Here is a 14498-nt window from a genome sequence, read left to right on the forward strand (position 1 = left end):
TGCCTCTCTGCCTGCTTGTGATCTCTCTCTCTCTCTCCCTGTCAAATAAATAAATAAAATCTAAAAACAAACAAACAAACAAAAATGTATCAGATCCAGGTAGAACTTAAACTGGGCGGTGGGGGGAGAAGGTACTTGTAAATCACAGTGCTGCACTTAAGTGAAAGAGCAAATAATTCATTTGGAATACTCAAATTTCATTCAGAAGAATTCTGTAAGCCATGGTGAGAAGGGTTGATGCTTTACTATCTTCCTTTTATAGATAAGAAAATATATGTGCAGAGAGGCTGTAGGTTTACACAATTCACAGTGGAAATCAGAGCTGAAGCTAGGATTAGAGCTGACAGCTTTCAGGTCAACAGCTTCATTCACTCAGCTATATCTCTTGAGAAGCCATTTCTAAGCTTCCAACGGAGTGGTTCTGAACCCTTCCATAATACTGAGTAGTTTTGTTTTTCATTTGAGTACTTCACATACTTCATTGTCCCCACTGAAAATCAGTCTGATAACTTGAAGCATTGGAATTATTCTAAACAGCACAATTCTCACATTCCTTTCATATCTGAATAATTCAGATTAAGAATGTTAAGTCTTTAAAAGGGCACCCTGAATCTTTACCAATTAAATGATAAAATAGACTTTCCAGAACAGTGACAGTCACAGAAAGCACATAACTAAATATTGATATATAATAATTGAGCTAAAATAAACTGCAATGAAAGTAGTAGATAAACAATTCAAGAAAACATCAACACAATTTAATTGTATTATGATTGCTTTGTAATAATTAAACATCAAAGTCAACATGTATAAAAGGATAATCCGAAGGAGCAGCACAAATTGCCTCAAAGCCAATTTTGTTTAAGGTGAGCTGTGGAGTCTAGTAAAAAGAAAAATTAAAGGGTACCCTGTGTAAAAGGTTTGGAAATTGAATGGAAGTTTAAATAGCTATTGAACTATATAAACTGTGGGAGGAGGAAGATTATTCCATAAACTTCAAAGAATTTTCAAACAATTCAATATTATACTCTTTTCCACCTAATTCCCCAATTTATTAATAAAAATCTCTATTAGACTACATTATCTAAAAGATTCAGAGAAAATTAAATGCTGAAAGTTACAAGAACAAAGAAAGGGCACACAGGTCCTCATTAGTGAGAAAATGTATCACAGTTTCTCTTCTGTGATGGGAAGTAGTGTCTGCAGAGCCACCCAACCAATAGCTGAGCAGTTTCCAAGGTCTATGTCTTTTAAAATGGACAGATCACAAATAACCTGACCCAATTTTCTGCCTTGTTTGCACAAAGCAGCAAAATTTTGAAAGTTCTAGAAAATCTTAATATTTCTCTGTAAAATTACAAGTGTCAAGTATTTTTATAGGAACATAAAGAGTTCTATTGAGACAAATACCAGGCAATTTCTTTCTTCCTAAACTCTATTTAGCCAATTCTACCATTGAGAGGTATAGCAATTAAAATTTAAAGAGAGCTTAATGTGTTCTGTCTCATTTTAATATTAGCTACCTGAAAATAATGCCTGTGGTGTTGTACTTTTGTTATTATTATCCTTCTATGTTTTTCTACAACTGGTGACATAAATGCACCCTTTCTTCCCACCTAAAAACTATCCCCAGAGAAAACAAGGTTTCCTTCTTAGGATAACTCTATAAATCATGTCATAATAAATCAGGATTGAGATATACAAAGTCACCTTAAGAATTCTGAATGCCTTCCAAGACAGGAAGTCTTATCAACATATCTAAACACAGTCTGCCTGAGTCAGAAGCAAAGTTGATCTGCTCTGGAATCATAGATAAACCAGGAAGCAAAGTGGTACCTTCAAGGACCACTCAGACCAGCATGTTTCCATAGCTGAGGGGGTCTCTAACCTGCTAGACTTTTGAATCACCAGGGAAATTGTAAACTTTTGATGTTTAGGTCCTACCTCAAGAATTCCTGATTTGAATTGATCTGGGTTGTGCCTACGACACTGTAACTTTTTTAAGCTTTCCAGATTGGCTACCCTATCTCTAAGCTGTGACCAACATATCGTAAAATCAAGCCCATAAAGTTATTGGAAGAGGTAAAGAATGCTTTTTCCTGGGGCGCCTGGGTGGCTCGGTGGTTTGGGCTGTTGCCTTCGGCTCAGGTCATGATCTCAGGGTCCTGGGATTGAGCCCCGCGTCGGGCTCTCTGCTCCGCAGGAAGCCTGCTTCCCTCTCTCTCTCTCTCTCTCTCTGCCTGCCTCTCTGCCTACTTGTGATCTCTGTCTGTCAAGTAAATAAATAAAATCTTTTAAAAAAAAAAAAAAGAATGCCTTTTCCTGTGAGTTTTGTGTTATAGAGGTATGACATAGAATACCATACCATGCTGCATTTGGAAAATGAATGAACAAGGCCACTGGAAAAGAAAGTGTCTAAAACCTATTGAGATACTAAGTGAAGTTTGTAACAATAAATTTCTAAGACCTTTTTTTCCCTAAGACTTAAATTTCCTAAGACTTTATCCTCATCCTTTCTTGTGAATCTACTGGTTACTATGGAAGAAGGAAGAATTGACAGGAGGCTGGAAAAATTTGGTAATTTAATAAATGAAACTTTAACTTCTACAGGTTATCATAAAAATGTGGTCAAATTATTATTATCAGCAGCATCTTTATCATCACCATCATCATCATCATCATAATTTCCTCCACCCAACTAATCTGTTTTAATTTACATTAATTTAAATACTAGGTGCCATAGGTAACTCCTGTACATCTTAACTGATTAAGTGAAACAAAGAGAATGAATCTTGGAGGATAGCAAAAATAGAGGTATTCATCTAATATTGTCTTTTCTTAACCTGTACCACAAGGAATCTAGGACCATATGTATAAGAGTTGTGATCATAATCTGTAAGATATAAGAGCTACGTTTCACTTATTTTTTAACCAGATATTTAAACACTTATTGTTAAACACTTATTTTCACTCTATATATGTTATAAACAATATCCAAAAGAGCTTAAAAGTTTACTGTATAGTTTTAAATCCACCCAATATTGAGGAAGAAAAATAAATCAAACAGGGGTAATAAGTGTAGTAAAAAATAAATCGTTGCCTTACATAGTCTTCATTTCTTCCACTATTTATATTCATGTTCTCTCTAAGCTTATAATCTCTACTTTTTGTAGAATTATTCATTTTCTCAGTTTGATCAAGGAATAGCCTATGTGAGATCAATATGTAACTAATATTTTCTTATGTTCAACCACCCTTTGTATTCAAAATAAGTAACACGAACAGTAATAACTCAAATTTTGGTTGTACATTGCTACCTCCTTTCTAGTCCTAGATCTAGTCCCATCCCTAGGTAATCATCGTTAGGGTATCTCAGAGGTGTTAACTGACACTTAATTTTGCCTCGGTTTATCATTCATTCCACATGGAGGTTTGAGCGCCCTGCATGTACTAGATAAATCCCTTCATTAATGCCTTTCCCTTGAAGATGATGACTTCCATAAGCTCCTTCCACTGATCTGTTCTGGAACAACCCTGATTATCTACTCAAATCTCTTACGTCTCCTCAGAAGTTCCAAAGAATGAGGTGACAAAAGTGGAACTGACAGCATTTTCATCTTTACTGGGCTGAGGCTATCTTGTCCTCGATGGTCTGAAGAGAATACTCAGTTGTTTAAAGCTCTGTGCCATCTTTCTCCCTAGGAGAATCCCTACAAAATGAAAATGTTCACCTTCTACCTGCCATGGCTCCGTCAATTAAACAGCTACCTTTGGCTCTAGGCAACTTTTAGCCCAATCAAGCTTATATATAAAATTAACCATCACAAACTCCATATGAATCCTTTTCATTAAAAAAATATATATTTTTTATGTATGTATCTGACAGGGAGAGAGAGAGCATGCCAGGGGGAGCAGCAGGCAGAAGGACAGGGAGAAGCAGGATCCCCACTGAGCAGGGAGACCTATACAGATCACGACCCAAGCCGAAGGCAGGCACTTAAATATGAAATATGATGTACACTTAAGTAGATTTAATTAATAACTGTCAACCAAGGTTTAAATAAAATGTGACCATTTTACTGTTTTCTGGTTTTTTAATGAGATAAAAAGGAGAAAGGCAATCTGGCAGTCTCTACAACCTAAAATCTTGGAGCATTTCCCTAAGCCAACAGGTCTGTTTTTGCCTTAAGCTATCAGTAAGAAAACATTACAGAATTTATTCCTAAAAATGTCTTCCTTCTTTATGCTGGGTGAGTGAATGATTCTCCAGGATAGCAAATTTTACTCTTTCATTACGTGGCAAATAACCAGTGTTGGTAAATCAAATTTTCTTTTTACATGCCTTAGAAATTATCAAAAGATGCATAGGTCTGACAATTGAAAATACATCTAGGATATATATTCTTTCAATCAAGATGTATTCTGGAAAAATTATTTTGGTGGAAAAGAATTTAAAATTAATATAGTTCTTTTAAATATCATCATATTAATTAGTCAATATCCTTCTCTCTTATGATTAATAATTATTAGAAGTAGTTAAAAATAGAATTTTGGAATCTTACAGCTTATATTTAAAATTTCTCAAATGAGATACTGATAAATTATTCTTATGAAATATACATATTTCATAATGTTTCAGTATAAAGATAGAGAAAAATGCATGGGAAAAATATCCATTTTGTATGTTTATAAAGAAAATAAATAGAGAAAATATATATAAAATTAATACTGAGATAATTTTTAAGTAAGGTCTTTGCAAATACCAAAAAAAAATAAATAAGTTGGGTTTAAAAACAGAGATTGGTTTGCAAATATCTTCTCTCATTCTGTCAGTTGTCTTTTGGTTTTGTTAACTATTTCCTTTGCTCTGCGAAAGCTTTTGATCTTAATGAAATCCCAGTAGTTCATTTTTGCCCTTGCTTCTGTTGTCTTTGGCGATGTTCCTAGGAAGAAGCTGCTGCGGTTGAGGTCGAAGATGTTGCTGCCTGTGTTCTCCTCAAGGATTTTGAGGGATTCCTTTCTGACATTGAGGTCCTTCATCCATTTTGAGTCTATTTTCATGTGTGGTGTAAGGAAATAGTCCAGTTTCATTTTTCTGCTTGTGGCTGTCCAATTTTCCCAACACCATTTGTTGAAGAGACTTTTTTCCACTGGACATTCTTTCCTGCTTTGTCAAAGATTAGTTGACCATAGAGTTGAGGGTCTATTTCTGGGCTCTCTGTTATGTTCCATTGATCTATGTGTCTGTTTTTCTGCCAGTACCACACTGTCTTGATGATGACAACTTTGCAATAGAGCTTGAAGTCTGGAATTGTGATGCTACCAACTGTGACTTTCTTTTTCAATGGTCCTCTGGCTATTCGAGGATGCAGAGAAAGGGGAACCCTCCTACACTGTTGGTGAAAATGCAAGCTGGTGCAACCACTCTGGAAGACAGCATGGAGGTTCCTCAACAAGTTGAAAATAGAGCTAACCTATGACCCAGGAATTGCATTACTGGGTATTTACCCTAAAGATACAAATGTAGTGATCCAAAGGGGCACGTGCACCCGAATGTTTATAGCAGCAATGTCCATAATAGCCAAACTATGGAAAAAACCTAGATGTCCATCACCAGATGAATGGATAAAGAAGATATGGTGTATACACACACACACACACACACACACACACACACACACACACAATGGAATACTATGCAGCCATCAAAAGAAATGAAATCTTGCCATTTGCGACAATGTGGATGGAACTAGAGGTTATCATGCTTAGTGAAATAAGTCAACCAGAGAAAGACAACTATCAGATGATTTCCCTGATATGAGGAAGTAGAGATGCAACATGGGGGATTTAAGGGGTAGGAGAAGAATAAATGAAACAAGATGGGATTGGGAGGGAGACAAACCATAAGTGACTCTTAATCTCACAAAACAAACTGAGGGTTGCAGGGGGGAGGAGGGTTGGGAGAAAGGGGTGGGGTTATGGACACTGGGGAGAGTATGTGCTATGGTTAGTGCTGTGAAGTGTGTAAACCTGGCAATTCACAGACCTGTACCCCTGGGGCTAATAATACAGTATATGTTAATAAAAAAATTTAAAATTTTTTTTAAAAATAATTTAAAAAAACAAAACAAAACAACCAAACAAACAAAAAAATAGATGTTGGGGCACCTGGGTGTCTCAGTGGGTTAAAGCCTCTGCCTTTGGCTCAGGTCATGATCCCAGAGTCCTGGATCGAGCCCACATGGGGCTCTCTGCTCACTCTCTGCCTCTCTGCCTACTTATAATCTCTGTCTGTCAAATAAATAAATAAATTCTTTAAAAATGAAAAAAATAAAAACAGAGGTCAGAATTACAGTCCCATTTTCTCTAATTATTTGCCTTATTATTTAACAGAGAAGACTGCTCATGAATTGCCTAAACACTGTGTTAAATTGTCCAAGATTAAATGTATCATGTCTGTAGACAATAGGGACCAGTTTTTTTCTCCTATTCAACATTTCCTATAACAAGTTACTCATGCATTCAACTGTAATGTACCTGTAAACATAAGGCAGAATGGGCAAAAGTCAGCTAGATCCCAGTCTGGAGTAATGGAAAATGAATTATTTCTCTGTTTCCTATCCCTATTGTGATAAAAAGAAATCTCAATTTCAATGACATTTTACTTAATTCACATGTGTTTTTCAAGCACATGAGTGCAAGAGTACTCTACAAGAGTAGAATTAAGTATTGTTTGATCTAATACCAAATTTATGTATCCTTTCTTCTATATTGGCTGGTTGCTCAATTTTGAAAACAAATAATCTTTCATTTAATATAAAATTTAAAGAAGGAAAGATTATTTCTGTAGTTTCTTTTCTTTCCATTGAATTAACATAAAACAAAAAAAAGCATACAATCATGACTGAGAAAACATCCTCAGAAAGGACTGTTTTGTAAACATCATAAATTCTCTACAGGAATAGAAACATAACGAGCTGTTCTTTCTGAACACAAACAGGAAGAATTCAAATTATAAGATTGTATTGTAAAACTGTTGATATCACTTTTTAACCCTTTAATTTTGTTCCCTTTCTGATTTAAATAAACCTGAAAACTTCAGGCTATATTACCTTTGAATCACTGAATTTATGGCCACTGAGTAGAAAAAAATCACCCTCACATACTTACCAGCTTTAAGAAAAAAAGGCCTGAGTTGATCTGTAAATAAACTCAAAAATCATATGAAGATTCAGGCTTACAATAACACAATTTAAATAAAACTAGTATCACACACAACTTGCTAAATTGTGGCCCATAAAAAAATAAATGTCCAATTCCCAGGCTTTGATGGATACCTATTCTTTGAAGGAGAGTTCAATTATTACTTATAACAGAAGTTATAATATTTAAGTCTATTATGCAAATTTGGGGCTATGGCATTCATGAGCAGCTTAAGATAATTAGATGTGGGTCTTCAACTACTACACCACGTCAATACTGGCATTAACTCTTGCAAGCAGAAAGAAAAAACAATCTGCCAGTAGATTTATTTGCCTAAAAAAAAAAAGAAAAAGAAAATACATCTGATTGAAATATGAGGTTCTAAATCCATCTGTTACTCAAAACTAGATACACTGAATGAGGCAAATGAGTTACTTATTTTTGTAACGAACCATAGAATATAGTAGTGAGCTTGACCTGGCTCATACCCAATTATGAATTCTGATTATTTAATTTTCAGGAATTCTCAAAGTTGCTTGTTAAAAACAGCTATTACTGGGGCACCTGGGTGGTTCATTGGGTTAAGCTTCTGCCTTCGGCTCAGGGCAATGTCTCAGGGTCCTGGAATCGAACCCCACGTCGGGTTCTCTGCTCAGCAGGGAGCCTGCTTCTCCCTCTCTCTGCCTGCCTCTCTGTCTACTTGTGCTCTCTCTGTCAAATAAACAAAATCTCTTAAAAAATAAAAAATAAATAAAATATAAAAACAGCTATTAAAAATTAAATTACGTATATTTATAATTCAGTAAATTTTGCTTATATTAAGTACTCAATCCTCATCACTTCCCAATTATTTTAGTAAATCTTATAGTTATCTTTGTTATTGATGTTATTTATCTCCCTCATTTCTATATGGAAAAATATTGTAGTGATAACTGCACACTTCTTCCCAATTCTATGCTCTTTGGCACAATGCATAGCTAAAGTCAGCTGTTGCAAAAATATTTATACCACAGTAATTGGTAAACATTGAACATCAAGGCTTGATAGAGCAGAGTAAACAAAGTATATCATGGCTGTATCTGTTATATTGTGTATAGACGAAGTACTAGGAAATACTCTTCTAGTACTTAATAAGTATGTTCTGATTCAGCCAAGAAGCTGGTCATGTCATTGGCAATTGAGTGAAATTCCAACATGTGTTTACAGTTTCATTTTGTCTTATTCTTAACATATATAAAAATATCAGGGACGCCTGGGTGGCTCAGTTGGTTAAGCAGCTGCCTTCGGCTCAGGTCATGATCCCAGCGTCCTGGGGTCGAGTCCCACATCGGGCTACTTGCTCCGCAGGGAGCCTGCTTCTTCCTCTGACTCTGCCTTCCACTCTGTCTGCCTGTGCTTGCTCTCACTCTCTCTCTCTCTTACAAATAAATAAATAAAATCTTAAAAAAAAAAAAATCAACCAACAGTAATGTTGAAATACAAGTATCCATCAGTTGCAACTACAGCTTGTCTGTAGATAGATAAATTTGGCAAAAACCAAACAAAGCATTATGTGAGAATGAACTGGGAATCTACATTAAAGATTATTGCATACTTTATTATTGTTTGTAAACTGTGCACTACACATCCTTTATAGCCGTAAAACATACAATACATCCATATATAGGCACTATCTTGTTTTGTTTTAGAGAAACCAGTTGCTAACGTTTTACCAGCACAACAGAGATTTTGTGCACTGTCTTGGCCTAATATAGGTGAATGAGGAGGGGTTTTTTTGTTTCTTTTTCAGGTGTTCTGAACCTGTACGGAGCAGCTGAATCTGCTCAAAGTGAGTGGCATCTGGCTCTTCCCTAAATGCTATTTTTAGTTTCCGGGTGTCTGCCAACTAGTTAGGGGAAGGAATCTTCTCTGACACGACTGTGCCCACATTTGATTGCATAGAAAAATTTATCATCAACTGAGGTGAGCAAATGGCAGATAAGGTAATTGCTCTAATTAAATCATTGATCCCAACAAAGGAGATTAAGAAATTTCAAAGGTTGTTAATTCAGAAAACCACAGTGTAGTCAAATTCTTCCATCTTTCTACTCTGCCATTCTCCTTATTTTGTTTTTATCATTAAAATGGTTGAAACAGCTTTAGTGATCATATTCTCAGGGAAACACGGAATTGCGGAAGAACACAAAACTTTTCCTTACTTTAGACAAGAAAAACTTGCAGCAGGCAACAGACTTTCTCTCATTTTGCATTGTATCACATACACACTCCTAACTCAACTACAGACAAGAGAACTGAATTATCCTGATAGACTCCGTCTCATACTCCCCTAAAACACAAAGCATCCTGACATGTAAACAAAACTGAAATTCAAAGAAAGTAAGGTTTGTAACCAACAGTACTCCTGCTAGAACAACTATAAAGACAGAACACCCGTCTTTGCCCTCAGAGAATTCAAATTTTTAAAGATTTTATTTATTTTAGAGAGAGAGAGAGAGAGAGAGAGAGTGGGGGAGGAGGGGAGAGGGAGAGACAGAATCTTTAACAGGCTCAATGTTCAGTGTGGAGCACCATACAGGGCTTGATCTCATGACCCTGAGATCATGACCTGAGCCAAAACCAAAAGTCTAATACTTAACCAACTAAACCACCAGGTATCCTCATCTGTTTTTTAATTAAACAGACAAGTAAATGTAGAACTGCAATTCACTGTGATCAGAATTCTAATAGCTATCCCCTCAGCTGGGTCATCTCAACATTGACTGTGAATTAAAATGGAAAGGAAATCTGTGTAACATTGAACAAATTCTTTAGTTTCCTCATCTTGTAAATTTAAAAGCAAGAGGAAAAAAATCATATATATGAAGTGATATCTTGTGGAGTCACAATGAATGATCGCTATCTTTATATAAAAACAATAGATTTTTTTTTTGCTCCCCACCAAGAGAATATTTACATAAATATTAGAGCAGAAGAACACAGTGCAGGAGTATTTTCAGCTAACTTGGCTAACTTGAAATTAGGGCTCTCAGAGGAAGAAAAGTGTGTATGGAAACTAAAAAGCAAGAATGTGAGAGACAGTTTATCAGAGGATGATCCATTTTGGCATCAATATATTTTTACTTAAATAAAACAAAACAAACTTTCACCTTGCTAAGATTTCAGTTGTTCCAGGTGGGTCTTCAACTACTACACCACGTCAATACTGGCAGGGACCTGGGTGGCTCAGTGGGTTAAGCCTCTGCCTTGGGCTCAGGTCATGATATCAGAATCCTGGCATCAAGCTCCGACTTCAGAAAGATCATGGCTCTAGAGTAAAGAAAAGGAAAGCTCTTAACTCTAAAATGACTGACTAATGAAAGGGTGAACAGGTGAATTTCTTGGTGGTGGCAAACTCTGTGCCACCTTACAGCTATAAGCCAAAATGACAGGATCAGATTTTTTAATTTTTTAATTTTTTTTGGACACAATGATCAAGTTTTAATTAGATTTTGATAAACCCAATGTGAATTTGGTCTTGTGAGGTACAACAGTTTTTAATTAACATATAAAGTATTATTTGTTTCAGGGGTACAGGTCTGTGAATCATCAGTCTTACACACTTCACAGCACTCACCATAGCACATACCCTCCTCAGTGTCCATCTCCCAGCCACCCCATCCCTCCCATCCTCCTCCCCTCCAGCAACCCTCAGTTTATTTCCCGAGATGGAGTCTCTTATGGTTTGTCTCCTTTACTGGCTTTGTCTTGTTTCATTTTTCCCTCCCTACTCCTATGATCCTCTGTCTTGTTTCTCACATTCCTCACGTCAGGGAGATCATATGATAATTGTCTTTCTCTGATTGACTTATTTTGCTCAGCATAATATCCTCTAGTTGTTGTAAATGGCAAGAACAGGATAAATTTTTAAGACATGAGCCAAAAAGTGAATTCCATCTTCTTTCTTTTGCTTTCTTCCTTTCTCCATTCATCTACATCTTAGTTTGCAGGCATCATATGAAGCATTGTTCTAGGTTCTAGGAATGCAAATAATTTTCGCCATGATCTTAGCCGTAAAAAAGTTACCATCTAGTGACATAAAGAAATATATAACCCAAGACAACAACATACTGAATACCTCAAGAGATGTGTGTGCAGCATGGTATAGGAAGCCACTGGAGCCAAATATAATTTTTTTCATATAGAATTTTTAAGAAAAGATATAAGATGACTGTAATAAATACAATTTTAGAAATATCATCTGTCTGTATGCTTATTTTTCAGAGAAGTAACTATACCTCTTTGAATATGTCTGCTTCAATAAAATCACTGAAACATAAGTTAGAAAAACATCACAACTTTCATCTCTTCTAGGGATTTAGTATCAAGCACCATTGTCTAAATCATTCAAATCACATAGTTGTCTATCAAAACTTAGTGATTCCCTAGGGATCAAGAACTCACAACAAACTAACAACCCTTGGCAAGCTATGTCAGTATTTGATCTATCATACTGGAAAAGACATTTTCCCTATGCTTGCCCTTCCCTAACAAAAAACACCGTCCATTTCTTCCTTCAGTCCAAACCTGGGAAGACAAAGAACAGGTGAACAAGGGAATGTTACCTTATAAAATATTTTTTTTGTATTTAAAGAGACCTATTAATTTTCCCCTTTGACTTACCCTTCCAGAATAAATGAGGCCAAGTTTCTTTTTTTATTATTATTAGCTTAAAAACAATTTCCCACCTGTCCAATCATGTTAAATGTTTAAATAGCCTTGTCTCATTTCCTGAAATGGATGATTTTATATTATTTTAAAGATTTACTTACTGTTTTAGAGAGAGAGAGAGAGAACAGGAGAACAAGTGGCAGAGGCAAAGGAAGAAAGATCTCCAAGCAGATTCCCTGCTGAGCATGGAGCCCAGAGTGAGGCTTCACCTCACAACCCTGAGATCATGACCTGAGCGGAAACCGAGTCAGATTTTAACCAAATGAGCCACCCAGGTATGAAATTTATGATTTCTGAATGTATGATTTTAAGCTGGCTATAATATTCAAACAGATTCTCTTTCAAAGATTTGTGGAAAATGGTTTTTATAAAGAAAAGCAGAATTACTATTTTTTGAAATTATTAAAACTATATACAAATATGGATATTAAAATAATATTCATTTTAAAAAATCTCAGATGGAAAGGCATCTATAAAGGTATCTCTTTACTGTAAAAAATTCAAAGGCTATATGAAAGGTTGTGTATTTTTGTGAGTCAGCCTATGGTAAATCACTTTTCCATGCCTTATCAAGCACTGGTTTACTAGAAAAATGTAATTCTTTAAAAAAAAAAAAAAAAAAAAAAAACCAAAACTCATAAATGGCAATATCAAGTTATAACTTCTTTGTGAGCGGTTTTTTTTTATTTATTTATTTTCAGCATAACAGTATCATTATTTTTTCACCACACCCAGTGCTCCATGCAATCCGTGCCCTCTGTAATACCCACCACCTGGTACCCCGACCTCCCACCCCCACCCCCAGCCACTTCAAACCCCTCAGATGGTTTTTTGTGAGCTGTTTTTGAAGTGCTGATACACTTCATTTGACTTGGCATAATCCCCTCCCCTAACTTAACTTCTTATTCTGAATTCTGACTGATTTTTAGTCTATTTCCAAGGAGTGTAATTTTCTGTGATGGAACTATTGGCTAAGAATGGTAAACCTTTAAAAGTTTCTAAAGCAGTTAGAAAGTTTAGTTAGGTAAGCAACATTTATTAATCCATGTATATGCAACCTTTACTTACAAAAATGCGGGACAGCTAACACACAAGAAAATAGATATAAAATTTAAAAACCAAAACCAAAAAAAACTATTAGAAGAAAAAGTTGAGACTCAAAAAAATAAATTCTAATATATAAGCCATAACAGGTATTTAAAAAAAAAATCTAGGCTTCATTTTTGTATTTAAAGTTCTTGATAATCAAAGGAGGAAAAACAAGTTCAGTTACATAACTGCATATATCTCAGAAAGTGTTGTTGTTGTTGTTGATAGGATGTAAAGAAAATACATAATAAAGTTCACAATCTGAAGGGGTCATGTGGAATAAAACCTTAAGCTTTTCAAAAAGCAAGTAGAGCAATAGAATTTCACAAGATGCCAACTTTCGTTAACATTAGAGCTCTGCTCAAGTGACCAGTGGATTCTGTGGATACACGAATGAGGCTTCCCTATATAGGGTTAGTCATTTTGAATTAATGAGAATAAACACAATATTTGAAATGCTTGAATCTATTGATAAATGTAATTTTATGGAATGTTCTCTTGTATCTGATAATCTCATTTGCTTTCTTTTTAGTATTTTTGCAACTTGAAAAATAACTTTTAAAAAATCTTTTTAAGAGTATAGCAAGAGAATGTTGTTTATCTGGGATCTCTTTGTGGGTAAACTGCAAGAAACTGTTGGACAGCTGCTTAACTAAAGATATTTCTTATTTGGTACAAGATAAGAGACCAAGAGATAAAGCTCCCTTGTCACTTTCAGCTTTAAACCAGGTGTCAGCAAAAGTCCTTCCACATTAGAGAACAGATAACTCAAGTAGCCCTTATCATATATTATGTCACATAAAGGCTAATAAAAACAGACTTCTCTTACATCATTTGTTTCTAGAAGTAAGTGACTCAGAATGTTTGAAAAGCAGAACACTTTAAAATAAAATCCAGGTCAAGAGCATACCTTCAGAAAGTGAGAAGTCACCTTTTCAAACCATTGATCCAGAATGACTTGGGTACCACTAGTTAGAATTCTGTACAAGAAAACTGCTAACACGATATTCTAGAGTGAGTCCACTGACTCTCATTTATTCCAACTAAACCTGAAATGTTTCTTTGTTAGATTGGTTGCAGTATAGTCCACACATTGTATAGTCTTTCAATAAATGCAGAGATTGTTTAATACCCAAATATCTTTACACACTGACACACACCTTTATTTTTGTTATCATTCTTACCATCTCCAAGAAACAGAAAACTTACCATAATTTCATGTACTCAAAATAGAAAAGCTTATATCCTCTGTCTTGGACCCACATATTACAATGTGATGTCAAATTTCAAGGATAATGAGAGTGTATTCCTGATTCATCATACATGTTTTTAGTGCTAGTGACTAAATATCCTCCCCACATTTTAATATTTAAAAGTACCTAAAATTACCCAGAATAGCCAACATGATACTGAAGAAGAACAAAGCTGGAGTTCTGGCAATCTCTGTCTTCAAGACTTAGTAATCCAGGGTGGGATTGACAAAGGATAGACAAATCAAT

At 35.3% G+C, this 14498-nt stretch overlaps 1 protein-coding gene across 3 annotated transcripts in view; it reads right to left on the reverse strand.

Moving 5' to 3' along the window:
- The window catches only part of LOC309868706 (uncharacterized protein), a 207670-nt gene that overhangs the window by 16846 nt on the left and 176326 nt on the right, over nucleotides 1-14498 (reverse strand). For 2 of the 3 annotated variants that reach the window (XR_014313803.1, XR_014313804.1), the window contains one exon: nucleotides 10376-10509. The gene's annotated coding sequence lies outside the window, so the exon portion shown is untranslated. Of the gene's footprint in view, nucleotides 1-10349; nucleotides 10510-14498 lie in introns of those variants that run through there. The other variant, XR_014313802.1, reaches the window with a different exon arrangement.

Source organism: Mustela nivalis (assembly GCF_964662115.1).
Source record: "Mustela nivalis genome assembly, chromosome: 7".
NCBI classification, from domain to species: domain Eukaryota; kingdom Metazoa; phylum Chordata; class Mammalia; order Carnivora; family Mustelidae; genus Mustela; species Mustela nivalis.